General features: G+C 38.3%; 1 long non-coding RNA gene across 1 annotated transcript in view; it reads left to right on the forward strand.

Moving 5' to 3' along the window:
- The window catches only part of LOC122814857, a 102,917-nt gene extending 90,060 nt beyond the window's left edge, over positions 1–12,857 (forward strand). The window contains exon 3 of the long non-coding RNA XR_006366916.1: positions 12,778–12,857. This is a non-coding gene — a long non-coding RNA (uncharacterized LOC122814857). The remainder of the gene's footprint in view (positions 1–12,777) is intronic.
- Positions 12,858–13,100: the final 243 nt, after the last annotated feature.

Raw genomic sequence — 13,100 nt, forward strand, 5'->3', positions numbered from 1 at the left:
GGAGGGGTCGGACCAGCCCCTCAGCCTGCTTTGCCACAACTGGGTGGGGATCCGGATTCACTTATTGGTGTGCCCATAATGTCCGAATGGGCGAAGAACTTAGCCTTTTTCTCGGGGGGCCACTACACAGCTCGGCTCACGGTGATGAACTCATCCAACCCAGGTAACCCATTTGAAAACATTACAGAAAATCTGAAAGCTTTTGATTCGAAGCTTTTAAAAATTAAAAAATTACAATTAGAAGTTTCGTACTTCCAGCAATGTCTATCAGAAGGGCTTATACCTAAAGGCCTTCGTAGTTCTTTCTCACCTACAGGCCTGTTTGTTGACAGCACCTTTCTTTGTGAACTTGAGACTCTGTTTAATAAGCAAGGGGCTGAATTATTAGAGTTAATGATTAGGAATTACTCTAAACATATCTCAACTCTCTTAGATGAAGCTTCTCAACTTGATGATAATATCAAAAATGATAACAACTTTCACAGGTACAAGTTTGAATACAATAGAACATTCTCTAGCATCGATGTTTTGTTAGTCAAACTAAAAGACATCAAGGTTAAAAAGCTAACAAGGGACAGACATGCTTATCAGACTAATTCAGTTTACCCGAACTTGTTTAAACAGGTTAAAAAACCTCTTAACTGCAATGATCCTACTGTTGATTCACAGAAAGGTAATGGTGGCGAAGCGAGCTTAGACCAAGGTCCTAGGCGAAGCAACAGGATCAAGTCATTAAACAAAAAGGACAACAGTAACAACTATCAGAAATCTTTTTTAGGGAAGAAAGGGAAACGGTTCCAGAAGAACAAGAACTGGAACTGACCAGGGCCAATATTCAATCAATTGATTGTGATTTTGAGGTGACCAACACCCCAGTGGTTCTGTCAAATGTATATACAATTTTTCAAGCGTTATTGTGGAAGATGAACTTATTGAGCTTCTGGCAAAAGGCTTGAACTTTGTTCCTGACCACAAATTTAAGTTGGCCAAATCTCTTATGGACTTAAAACTATTTGTGCGTAAGCTCAACTTGAATGTATTTTTCAACAATGCCTTGCCTCCTAATACATCTAAATTGAAATTAGCCAGCTCATTCAATCCTCCCTTACACCCTGGGCTTCTCACTTTTGAGAAAGCCTGCGAGCTTGATTTCAGACATTTAGGGTCATCTGGTTTTGATTCTAGTCTAATTAAAAACATTTCATTTGACCAAACTACGGCCTTGAATAAAATTTCTAGCATGGCTGTTAGAGTAATCAAACCAGATAAGGGAGGGGGTTTAGTCATCTTTGACAAAACACAATACACTGCTAGAATGTTACAGGTATTAGAGTCCCCGGCATATGAAAGTTCCTCTTTAAATGAACTCACAGGCACCTATAACAAAATCAAGAGGTACTTTAGGAACTTATATCTTGAGGGGAGGATTAACATTGACACCTATAATTTCATCGACATATCTTTCCCCAGGATCCCAACTATGTTTGGGATCCCTAAGATACATAAGAGCCTGTCAGACCCACTAGTGGATGGTAGATGTTCCATCACACATCCTTGTGCTTGTCTCATAGACAGCATTATAGGGAAATACTTGAAAAATATACCACAAATTTGTAAGGATTCATGGTCCTTTTTGAGCATGATTAATGACATCCAGTTCGACAGCCAATTTTTGACCATCGATGTGGTTCATTTATACACTTCGATTCCACATGAGGAAGCTGTCGAATGGATCGAACTCATGCTTTTGGAATCCGGAGCCCCCAAAAATGACATCTCTTTGGTCACTATCCTACTGGACATCGCCCTTTCCTCTAACTTCTTCATTTTTGAAGACCAGTATTATCTCCAGAAGAAAGGTATAGCAATGGGCTCTCCATGTGGGAGTAGTGTGGCAAACTTATTTGTCGCCTATTGGGAAAAGAAGCATCTATTTAACCACCCAATATTCATGGAGAGTGCTAAAGTTTACACAAGGTTTCTTGATGACGTGTTCATGTTAATCAAAGGGGACGAGGATGTTGCCTTGACTCTCATCGCACATATGAACACCTCAACAGAATTTTTAAAATTCACTTATCACTTTTCCACCTCCGAGATTGATTATCTAGATGTCCGGTTAGTTAAAGATATGACCAATAATAGATTCAGTTCATCTTTCTTTAGGAAGGCTACCTACTGCAACTCGTTTCTGCATTTTTCCAGCTGCCATCCTTTTGTCAATTAGTTAGGGCTGCCCGGATGTGCAGCACCAATGAAGCTTTTGATAAAGAGTGCTCCTTCCTTAAAGACCTGTTTTTGAATCGTGGATATCCTAACACTCTTATTTGTGGCCTAGTTGACGAAGTCTCATTGAGACGTTTTAAAGGCACTTACTCTCCACTGATCTCACATGAAGTAACAACACCTCTTGTAGAAACAGGGTTTACATCAGTGACTGCTGGCACTAGGTTATTCATGACTAGTGATAGTCCTGGCCTCACCCCTGGTAGTTCTAACAACTTCAATTTTTCTGCCAGTTTTACCTCTCCATTCAATATCAACTCGGGTCTCCTGTGCTCTATAATTCACAAGAACTGGTATTTTATAACCAATTCTGGCTTACATGAGAAGCTAGGAGTAACCCCTTTATTTACCTTTAAAAGAGGTAACAATCTTAAAGAGTTACTACAGAGGAACAAAGAAACAGATCTCATGGTGAGACAAAAAGGCACACACAGATGTGGGTGTTGTAAATGGTGGGGTGGGTCAGACAGGTGGGCAACTCTTTCACTGTGGGCATGAAGAAATACCACATTAATCACAAGATCAATTGTAACACTAGGTCTCTGGTCTATTTAGCCCTATGTGACTGCTGTAACGCATTCTATGTTGGTAAAACGGATAGGCGTTTTTTGACTGTTTTTACCACATATAATATATGCGATAAAGAACAATAAGAACGATAATGCTCTTTCGAAACATATTTCAAGCAACAGTGGTCACAGTTTTCAATTTATGGGCATAGACACCATCAAGTGTGGCATTAGGGGGGGCCCACAAACTTTAATTTTAGAAACCCGTGAGTTAGAGTGGCAACTTCAACTGGATGCATTTGCCTACCCAGGGCTCAACGATAATTGTAACATTGCCTGCATGTTGAAATATAGAAGTTATCTAAGGTAATTAGACTAATTTATTTAATCCTAGTTTATTTCATTTTCAGCCACCTCATTGATTATTGGTTTTATTCTAATTTATTTTAGTTGACCCTGGTTATTGTTTGTCCCTTAAAAATTTATGGAGAGGGTTAATAGTACAATTATTCTTTTATTTCCTTGTAAATACTTTTTTAATTTTTCAATTTTTTAATTTTTTTATAGTACCCTTTAATATTTCTATTTTATTTACATTTACATTTACATTTATGTACTCAATATTATCACCTTTATCATTATTCCTGTTGCAGTATTTTTTTTCTATGTCACTTATTAAGAGGCTATGGTATTGTTCATAGACTCTTACATTTTACATATATGTGTTCCTGACTACTTGCTTTCTTATACTCTTATATATATTTTCATATAGTAAACCTTTTTTATAGTGAATTTGATATTATTTTAAATTATGTATTTCACTTGAGTTTTAAGCATTGTATACGCACCTACAGGAAGTGACATCAACTTATTGTCACTAATCAAGGTTTTTAAACAGTTTGTATAGCTGTTTGGTATACGCTGAGGAAGCTCCTGTTGTTACAGGAGCGAAAACGTTTTTTTTGAAAAATTGAAATAAAAAGTCGCTTTTGGCTTTTGGCTTTTGGAGCTTTTGTTTTTGTTACAAAAATTTAAATATCTGTAATCATTGTAGAAGTAAATCAGAAAACAGTCTGCACAGTGCACACTCTGAGTTTTGAATGGTGTTTATGGCGTCTGGGGAGAAATGGAGAAATAGCCAAGTAATGGGACACTGGAATGGCTGCTCATTTTGCTTTCACGTACATGTCCAGAATTTTTGACATGAAAATTTGGCAACACTATTCACTCTGTGGTGCAAGTGCCTTCTCCTTTAAGGAAGGACTTGCGTGGCTCACATGCACTCACGCCAATGTGGATTCCGCATTGTACAAAGAATTTAAGCTAGCAGTTCAGTCAAGAGAGAAGGTAAATGTGTGTGAGCGTGTGGCCATTCATTTGAGAAAGAAGGTAAGTGTGTGCATGTCTGTATGTGTAATTTAATATTATTCGTTCCTGTATGCAACAAAGTGCATGTGTGTGTGTTGCCCTTTTTAGATCACTAAGTGCCACTCTTACACTCCGCCCCCCCAGCCTTCAACAGCTTCTGGCATCTCTGAGTTATGGGGGTTTGGGGTGACAGTTATATTGTACTTCAATGGGTACACTAGACAGAAAGGTAGCAAGCTTATCCCTGCAATCAAAGGACATTGTGAGGCAGGTGTGAGATTCAAATTGCTATTTCTAGCTATCTTCAGAATATTTTTTTCCTAGTGGATCTAAGACATTTTTGGAACCTGAACAAGTGAATGAAGAAAAAGGTGTTTAACCAACAACATGAGTCAGCAGGCTAAAGGGGACTCTGCTGCTTGTTTTTGTTAAAATAACAAAGCCCTTAAAGACTCTTTGCCAGTGAAATCTTTTCTGTTTTTCTAAAGAAAAAATGCTTAAGTAACAGAAAAAAATCAATGTTATCTTGGCCTTTAATGAAAGACCAGTGTTAAGAGGTGAAGATGACCACAGCAATGTAAATAAGTGAATAAATGGGAGAACAGTGAAGCAACATTCCCATTAAATGTAGTTTATACATGCAAACCATAGTTCTGCAAGAAGTAGCTGAAGAAGGCTTGAAGTTAATTGTCTCCCCGGGGCCCATCCTTACTCATATGCGCTAACCCTAAACCTGAATCTGTGACTCTGTCCCAATGCATTACCTTCTGAAACATATTTTCCCTATCAGTACAGCTGTTCAAAATCTAACTGATGATAGCATTAGGTTTGTTGTGTGCTTTTCTGTGAGTGTGTGTGTGTGTGTGTGTGTGTGTGTGTGTGTGTTTATGTGTGGGTATATGTCTTCGAATCTCTGACCAAGAAAGGAGACTTTTCTTCTGTGATCAGTACATCATGGGATATAGATGTGAGTTGTATGTGTATGTTTGGGCCCTGTGACATTTGTTGATTTTTTGGGAAGGGATGTTTTGGTGGGTCTTTGTTGAGTTTTTGCAGTTGAGAACTCATGGATTTCGGATTGGTGACTGCAATCACACACACACACACACACACACACACACACACACACACACACACACACACACTCACACACACACACACACACATGCACATACATGCATATAAATATATATATATATATATATATATATATATAGAGAGAGAGAGAGAGAAAGAGAAATATATATATATATATATATATATATATATATATATATATATATATATATATATATATATATATATATATATATATATAAATATATAGAGAGAGATGTATGTGTGTGTGTGTGATCTATATATGTATGTATATACATATATATATATATATATATATATATATATATATATATATATATATATATATATATATATATATACATATATTTTTTCTATGCCTATCTGGCAGAGCAACTGGGTCTTTTCTGATAAATTACTCTTAACTGTTATACCTTAGTGTTCTTCTCATGAGTTGCTGTTGAAATAGTTTAGAATATTAGCATTATTTTGTTTTCAGTAATATTTTTTTCTTCATCCAAAGCTGAAAATTGGGAAGTGGAAGATGGTAACGTGCAAATAATTTGTAAATTATGTTTTTTTTTTTACTAACTTTTTTAGAGTCATGCAAAAGGCAAATGAAGGTTGAGAATCAAACTCTGGAGTACAGGAAGCAATTTATAATAGTTTAAAATCTTAAACCTCATTTTTTTTCTTTTTTTTCTCCTTTTCCTTCCAAGTGAATTATTTGTTGTCACTTTGTGGCCAAATTCCATAAAGTTTGCAGAAGCTATTTACAGGCAGCATTGCATGCTGAAGGAAGATTACAGCACACCTACTGCTGCCACAATTTCAGAAAACACACTGAAGGCAGTTCAAGTACTTAACTATTCAATGTAGGATAATTACAGAGTATAGACATACCCACCTAATTCCAAAACACATCATGCACACATGTAATGTAATTTAAATGCAAAAAACGACCACACTATTTCTGAAATCCTTGGCATCTGCTTTACAGACATCAAGGAATAAAAGGTAATACTATGGAGCTTGTTGAATTTTGTAGCAACAAAATCAAAACAAACAAAACAAAAACTGCAACAGGCTCAGTGATACAAGACATAAATGAGGCTGTTTATGTGCACCTTAGAAAGCAGGCAGCTAGAGTCAGAGCAAGGCTGCAACTAAACCAGTTGTCAGACCAGCAAATAATTGAGAGGTACCAGCTAGATATACAACAGGTACATGTCAATGTGTAGCCTGCGAGGAAACCTCATCACCCTTGAAACCAAAGTGCATCTCAGTCTGGGTGTATGTGCCTCTGGTACATTGCAGAGACATGTGGGGGATGCTGTGGGAGTGTAATAGACAGCTGCCAGTCATATACTGGCAAAATTCCTGGAAGCAATGTGCAGCAATGTAGATGACTACATACACTTCCCATCCACCCCCATGGAGAGGAGAGGTGTAATGTACCAGTTCTATAACACTGCATATACTCAGTGCAACAGATTGCACAAATACACCTATGAAGACACCAGTACATCCTGAAGCAGACAGATACATAAGTAGAAAAGGCTGGCCATCCATCAGCTGCTAGGTTGGTGCAGCAGCAGGCACCATAACAAAAACTATGGCAAAACATACTGGAAGTGTCAATGATGCTGCCATAATGAGGGGAAGTGGACTGAGGGTTGCATTCCAGCAAAGTGAAATACCTGATGCACTACTGCTAGGTCAGTACAGGAACACAGTTAGACTGTAAGCTAAGGATACCCCTCACAACAATATCCATCCTGATCACATGTTTTTTTCATTGTCCACAACAGGTGACTGTGCTTATTCACTTGAGTTGTGACTAATGACACTATATCATGTATGATGGTCCCTACTCCAGGCCAGTAATCAAGGCACCTTAATCCTCACCACTGACACCGGTGAGGCATGGCCACTAGGAGGAAAATGGATACACACAGTATTTTCAGATGCAGCTTTCCGCACCAAGTGCAGTTTCCCTTAAAAGCACACAGGCAGCACACTCCAGACCTGGGACTAGACTCTGTTTCTCTCTCTCTCTCTCTCCAGGCTGCAAACAAGATTCCACATGAACTACTTTGGAGCACTGTGTCCCTGTTCCAAGTAGCTGACACACACACTTGGATATTTGATTTTCACACACACACACACACACACACACACACACACACACACACACACACACACACACACACACACACACACACACACAGACACACACCTGGGAAAGTCTTGCACAGATTTAACAGCTGTGCACCCTCTGCCCAGACCATAGGGTAATTACACTGCCACCAGTCAGCTACTGTAAAGCTCTTACAAGGGTACACAATTATACTGAGTAAAATTAATACTAATACAAATGGTAGAGTTTGACCAATGAAGCAAGGCTTTCAGAAGCGGTCTCAATGTCACTAAAATAAGCATAAGTACTGTCAAGATGTTAAAAGTATTCTCTAAAATATCAACCATACTGGAATGTATAGAAGTATTTAATAATAAATAAAAAAACAGAAAATATGAGAATACTGAATAAATAGTTACACTAAACACCAGAGTTTCACTCACAAGAGATACAAAAAGTAACACAATTGGATAGAATCACACAGATGCAGAAAAACAATACTTCACTAATCTAACTATATTTTCCTAACTGACAAAAGAATTACTGTTCTCTGGTTACATACTAAAGCAAGGCAAGATGATGAGTGTTGATTTGCTTACTACAGCAAGGCAAAATGAGGTGTGAGGTTGTGTGAGATATCTGTGTGAGATCTTTCCTGACAGGTTCTGAAAAACAAAGTGCTGCTGCAAATGTTCCGGAATATCTCTCACTAATATATAAAAAAAAATCCTTTCAGTGCTTATAGAATGACATCACATCTCGTCACCTGACTCTGGTACAATACACAGCCAGAGCTTTGCTATCTGTTGCAGCATCTGAAAGCTATAAAACAATTTCAGAAACTTCCACACTTCCAGGATAGCAATTAGTTCACCCTAAGGACAATACAGTAAGATTCCTAGTCCTGGTTTTCCCAGACATTTTTGTCTCTGGCTGCAGTCAGACCTGTAAGATAAAATCTTTATGGCCTAAACCAACCCATTTAATTTTCAACCTATTTTTTCAAAATTAACTGGACTGAGATTAACCTCTTCCCTTCCAGAATTCTCTGTTAAAACATATACATTTAATCAGTTATAATAATACTGCCTGACATACATGCATTTTTAACACAAGCAATTTTACAAATGTATTTTTAACACAAGCATCTGTACAAATCAGTGTGATAGTCAAATGACATAAAATTATTTGCAAAACTCAAGTTATCTATGCTGGCATATGTTACACATGCAATACCCTACTCTCCCTGGGGCAGATGGCATTACCTCATGTCATCACATCATGAAATATACAACCCTACACAGGATGCCTACAATAGAACACATGGAGCAACCAGAAACATCCAAGGGCACACTGCAGTACACACCTGAGAAGGAAGCACAGATGATAACAGTGTGCACCATACTGCACAACATGCTAACTAGAACGCATACGGTCTTCCAGCTGCAGGTATGGGTGAACTAACTCAAGAACTCCTGTCTGAAGAGGACATCCCACAGGTATCAGAGGAGGAGCAGGAGGGTGTAGGAGACAGAAGATACAGGTGTAGGCAATTTAGGGTGTGACCACAAGTGCAGGCCTAGGCAACAAGGCAGCATCTGACCCACAACTTTGAGTCACAACAAGCTACACATACATAAGTTCACAAATTAAACATTGATGTTCAAGTATTATCTCACCACAGCAACACAGATTGCATCTGATGACAATTACCCCTAGATGCACACACTGAGCATCAGATATAACAGCATAATCATAATATATTACAGTCTGAACATATGCAAATGTGCCACAACAGGGATCATCTACTCCATGCACAACTGACACAGGTATGCATACATACTCATATTACTGTATGGAAAACATTAAGGGACACACAGTGCAACACATACATATCTATACAATATTGTTTGTTTGTGTCTTTCAGCTTTTCCCGGTTAGGGGTCGCCACAGCAGAACTCCGGTCCGCTAATGATTGGCAGTTGATTTTTATGTACTGGCTTGCCAGGCCTGATGCACAACCTTCAATGAAGGTATGCCCATTCACACATGTCTCCACGCAGAAGACGCTCTAGCTGTGAATCAAACTGGACAGCGTCTTACTGTGAGGCGACAACGCTACCGCAGCACCACCACCGTGGCATGAAAAAAGAGAAACAACATAGCATATAAATCAGAACATTTAATAGCCGCAGAAAAATATGTCCAGTAAAGTGGTAATTTAATAATATGAGGCAGCTATGTTTGTGACATGTTGGAAATTAGGGCAACCTCATTGATGTCTCACAGCACAGTCCACTCTGCCCCAACCACATACAGAAACACTGTCTTTCGAGGAGTTTTATATGTACTGAGAGAACAGCAGATATTATAATTCTAACTTATTTGCTCAAGAATTCTAAGCAAAGCCAAAAATAATACCAAAATAAAGTCGCAAAATTACAAACACATTTTAAATATTACTCAATTCACTTACAAAGTTAAGAGAATAACACGTTTTGCATCAACATACATTTCTGGACAAGAAGAATGAAACTCTGTTCTCTAGATTTATTGACTGCCTGTAATCCTGAATGATTTACCAGCAACTCAAAACTTTAAACTCCGTTCTCTAGATTTATTGTCTGCCTGTAATCCTGAATGATTTACCAGCAAGTCAAAACTTTAAACTCCGTTCTCTAGATTTATTGTCTGCCTGTAATCTTGAATTATTTACCAGCAAGTCAAAACCTTTACAAGGGACAGATCAAAATTATAAGGAAACTCATGTACAGTCTGTGAAATTAGGGACAGTGATAGGAATGCATTACTTCTGAATGAGATAAATAAAAGTGATTTACCTCTGCTGCGGTTTGAGAACTGCAAGTGCATGCTTAGAACCTCGTGTAGCAGTACTAGTGTTGTACAATGTATTGCTATTTGCTGAATTAAGTGTAAAACTAGTATTGCTGTGGCTTATGCATGTGTGTGTGTGTGTGTGTGTGTGTGTGTGTGTGTGTGTGTGTGTGTGTGTGTGTGTGTGTGTGTGTGTGTGTGTGCCTCTGTGAAAAAAAATTCACTGAGCTTTATCTGTACACACACCTAATAATGCCGGGACACATTTACTCTTCTGGGTATCAGTAAAAAATGCAGTTAACAAGTAATTTTATTTCAAAAGTAAGGCATAAAATATATCACAGAACATTCAGATACAGATCTTCTAGGAGTCTGGTGAACTCCACTCCCCAGACTATATAAATGGATTTTGAATTGGACTTAGTGGTTGTTTCTGCTCTCAGTCTCACCCATTCTAAAACCATCCCTGCTTAGATGTATTTACAGAATGTTCCTGTAGGTTTTGTGGGGGGGCTGGGGATTATGTGGTCATTACTTCTTTAATTTTCATCACAGTCAGAGGTGTGCACAGGAGATCAGTATAGCTTGTGTTTGGGCTGGGAACATTAAGGTCATTGTTTATTTTACATTTCTCACAAACCACAGAAGTGTACAAAGAAGGCTTGTGTAGGGGCAGTGCACTCTCTGGGAATAACAAAGTGGAATACATTACTGTAATCATTTTTTTTACTTTCCTCACAATCACACATCAGGGATGTATACAGGTGTCTGCCTTTGCAGTTAGGGGGGAGGACTGAAGAGGTATGCTATTTATGTGTATGATAGCAGTAACTTGGAACAGATGACTTTGGCCATTTTATCCTCTATTTTCATACCTAACACCAGAGAGATGCACAGGCAGTGACCTTCTTTTTTTTTTGGGGGTGGTGGGGGTGGTAGGGGACCAGGCAGTATTCCCAGATAGGATCTGTGTATTCCCACAACAACTTGTTTATTGCAAGTACTGTTTTGTCAGCTTTGAACATTAAGTTTTGGGCATAACTTATGACTTCCTTGAAAGAAAAAATAAGACTGAAACTCTTTCCTTACTCATGATTTGTTTCGGCTACCACTGGATTAAAAAGTTGGGACGTGCACTAAAATGCATCCCACAGCATCTATAATGCTAATGGCTTTTGGCCCTGGTTTAATTGAGTTTACTGCACTGTTTTGTTCAGGAAAGCTGTGCTGAAAGGATGCAAGGAAAACTAAAGTTCAACAGCAGCAGTGAATTTCTTTCCATAATCATAATTTCTATTCAAGCCATCACTGGATGAAAAGATTGTGTAAAAATAAAAAATAAAATAAAATGCACTTCAGAGCAAATGGAAAGTTATGGCTTTTTGAATTAGCTAAAGAGTTAAAGCAAAATCTGAGAAAAGGAAGAAAAAAGTAATGTGCATGGTATAGGGAGCCCAAGATGGGGGAAACAGAGTGGAGCACTGGAGTGTGTGTGTGTGTGTGTGTGTGTGTGTGTGTGTGTGTGTGTGTGTGTGTGTGTGTGTGTGTGTGTGTGTGTGTGTGTGTGTGCCTGGTTTGGAGGGGGATAAACTGGTCTATATTATATGAACAAAAGCTGAAAATCGAGAATGTTCTAAATGTCAAAAATACCAGACCTCGAAATGCTTTTTGTGAGATCACAGTACAATGAAGATTGGAATATTTGCCCTTTCCTCAATGAAGTGCAATCTCAGAGTTGATATATATATTTAGCAAGGGGTGTGGGGGGCTTAGAGGTCCATTTTTTCGACATTTAGAGCGTTCATGATTTTCATCTGTCGTTCTTATAATATAGACACAGTCATTGTAATGTATCGTTCTTGCAACTAAATACCAGAACTGTGAATGCTCCTCTGTGAGAGGGCCGGCATAGTATGGTACACAGTCCTGTTATAATGTAAGAGCATTGTAGCTGCAGGTCAGTCTGTGCATACTATTCCTAAAAGTCTGCAGCCTGAACTAAAAAGTTGCTTAGGAGGGGTGGCAGTGACAGAGTGATACTTGAAGTGCCCAGGGGCCCCCAACTTGATATTTGCTGGTGGCCCTCAAAATGCTAACTCTGGCCCTGCAGTTAGTATTTATGAACACAGTGCTGATTTGAGTGAAGTTTTTCAAAATCTTTACCTACATGACCAGTATATGTTCATACTTTCGTAATCCTAAGCCACAATTTATTTATTTATTTGACATTTGTCAGTCCATATTAGTAGACCATCCCCCATCCAGCTGATGTCATAAAACCAAGTTTTTTCACTGCATTCAAACATGCATTATCACTCAAAATAGATTAGCTAGGCAAGTAGCTCTCAAGGTTAGAGTTTAGATGTACATGGTAGTTAAAAGTTGAATCTCATGTCTTCCAATCTGTGTTCAAAGATGTTATAACCTGTATGTAGTACTGAAAAGGAGTATGGTGATTATCTAGCGTTCTTCAGGAATAGATTGTCTAGAAACTGTTCTGAGCAATGTCTATCACTGTTACTTGAGGAATACATCATTCATAGTTATCTTTTCTATGTTCAGGCAATGAAGGTCGGACCAAGAATCACACCCTGTACAGCAAGCAGATGAACAGGCTTGAGGAGCAGCGGAGTGAGAGAGGTATGTTGATTACTTTTTCTGTTCTATTAAATGAAATGAATGTGATCCTTTTTACATGCCTCTGTTTTTCACATTAACGTGTATATCGATTTGAATGCAGGAATACCCATCATGCATTAGTAAGGTAAATTAAATTGGAACTACTTACACACTACAGCTGTGCTTACAACTGTGATTGCAATCCAGAAATGTTGAACTGTCATGTAGTATTAAGCCATCGTTTCAGCACACAGTTTTTGAACTGT

This window comes from Protopterus annectens, chromosome 11.part0, assembly GCF_019279795.1.
Source record: "Protopterus annectens isolate FY-2018-M chromosome 11.part0, PAN1.0, whole genome shotgun sequence".
In the NCBI taxonomy this organism is placed as follows: Eukaryota; Metazoa; Chordata; order Ceratodontiformes; family Protopteridae; genus Protopterus; species Protopterus annectens.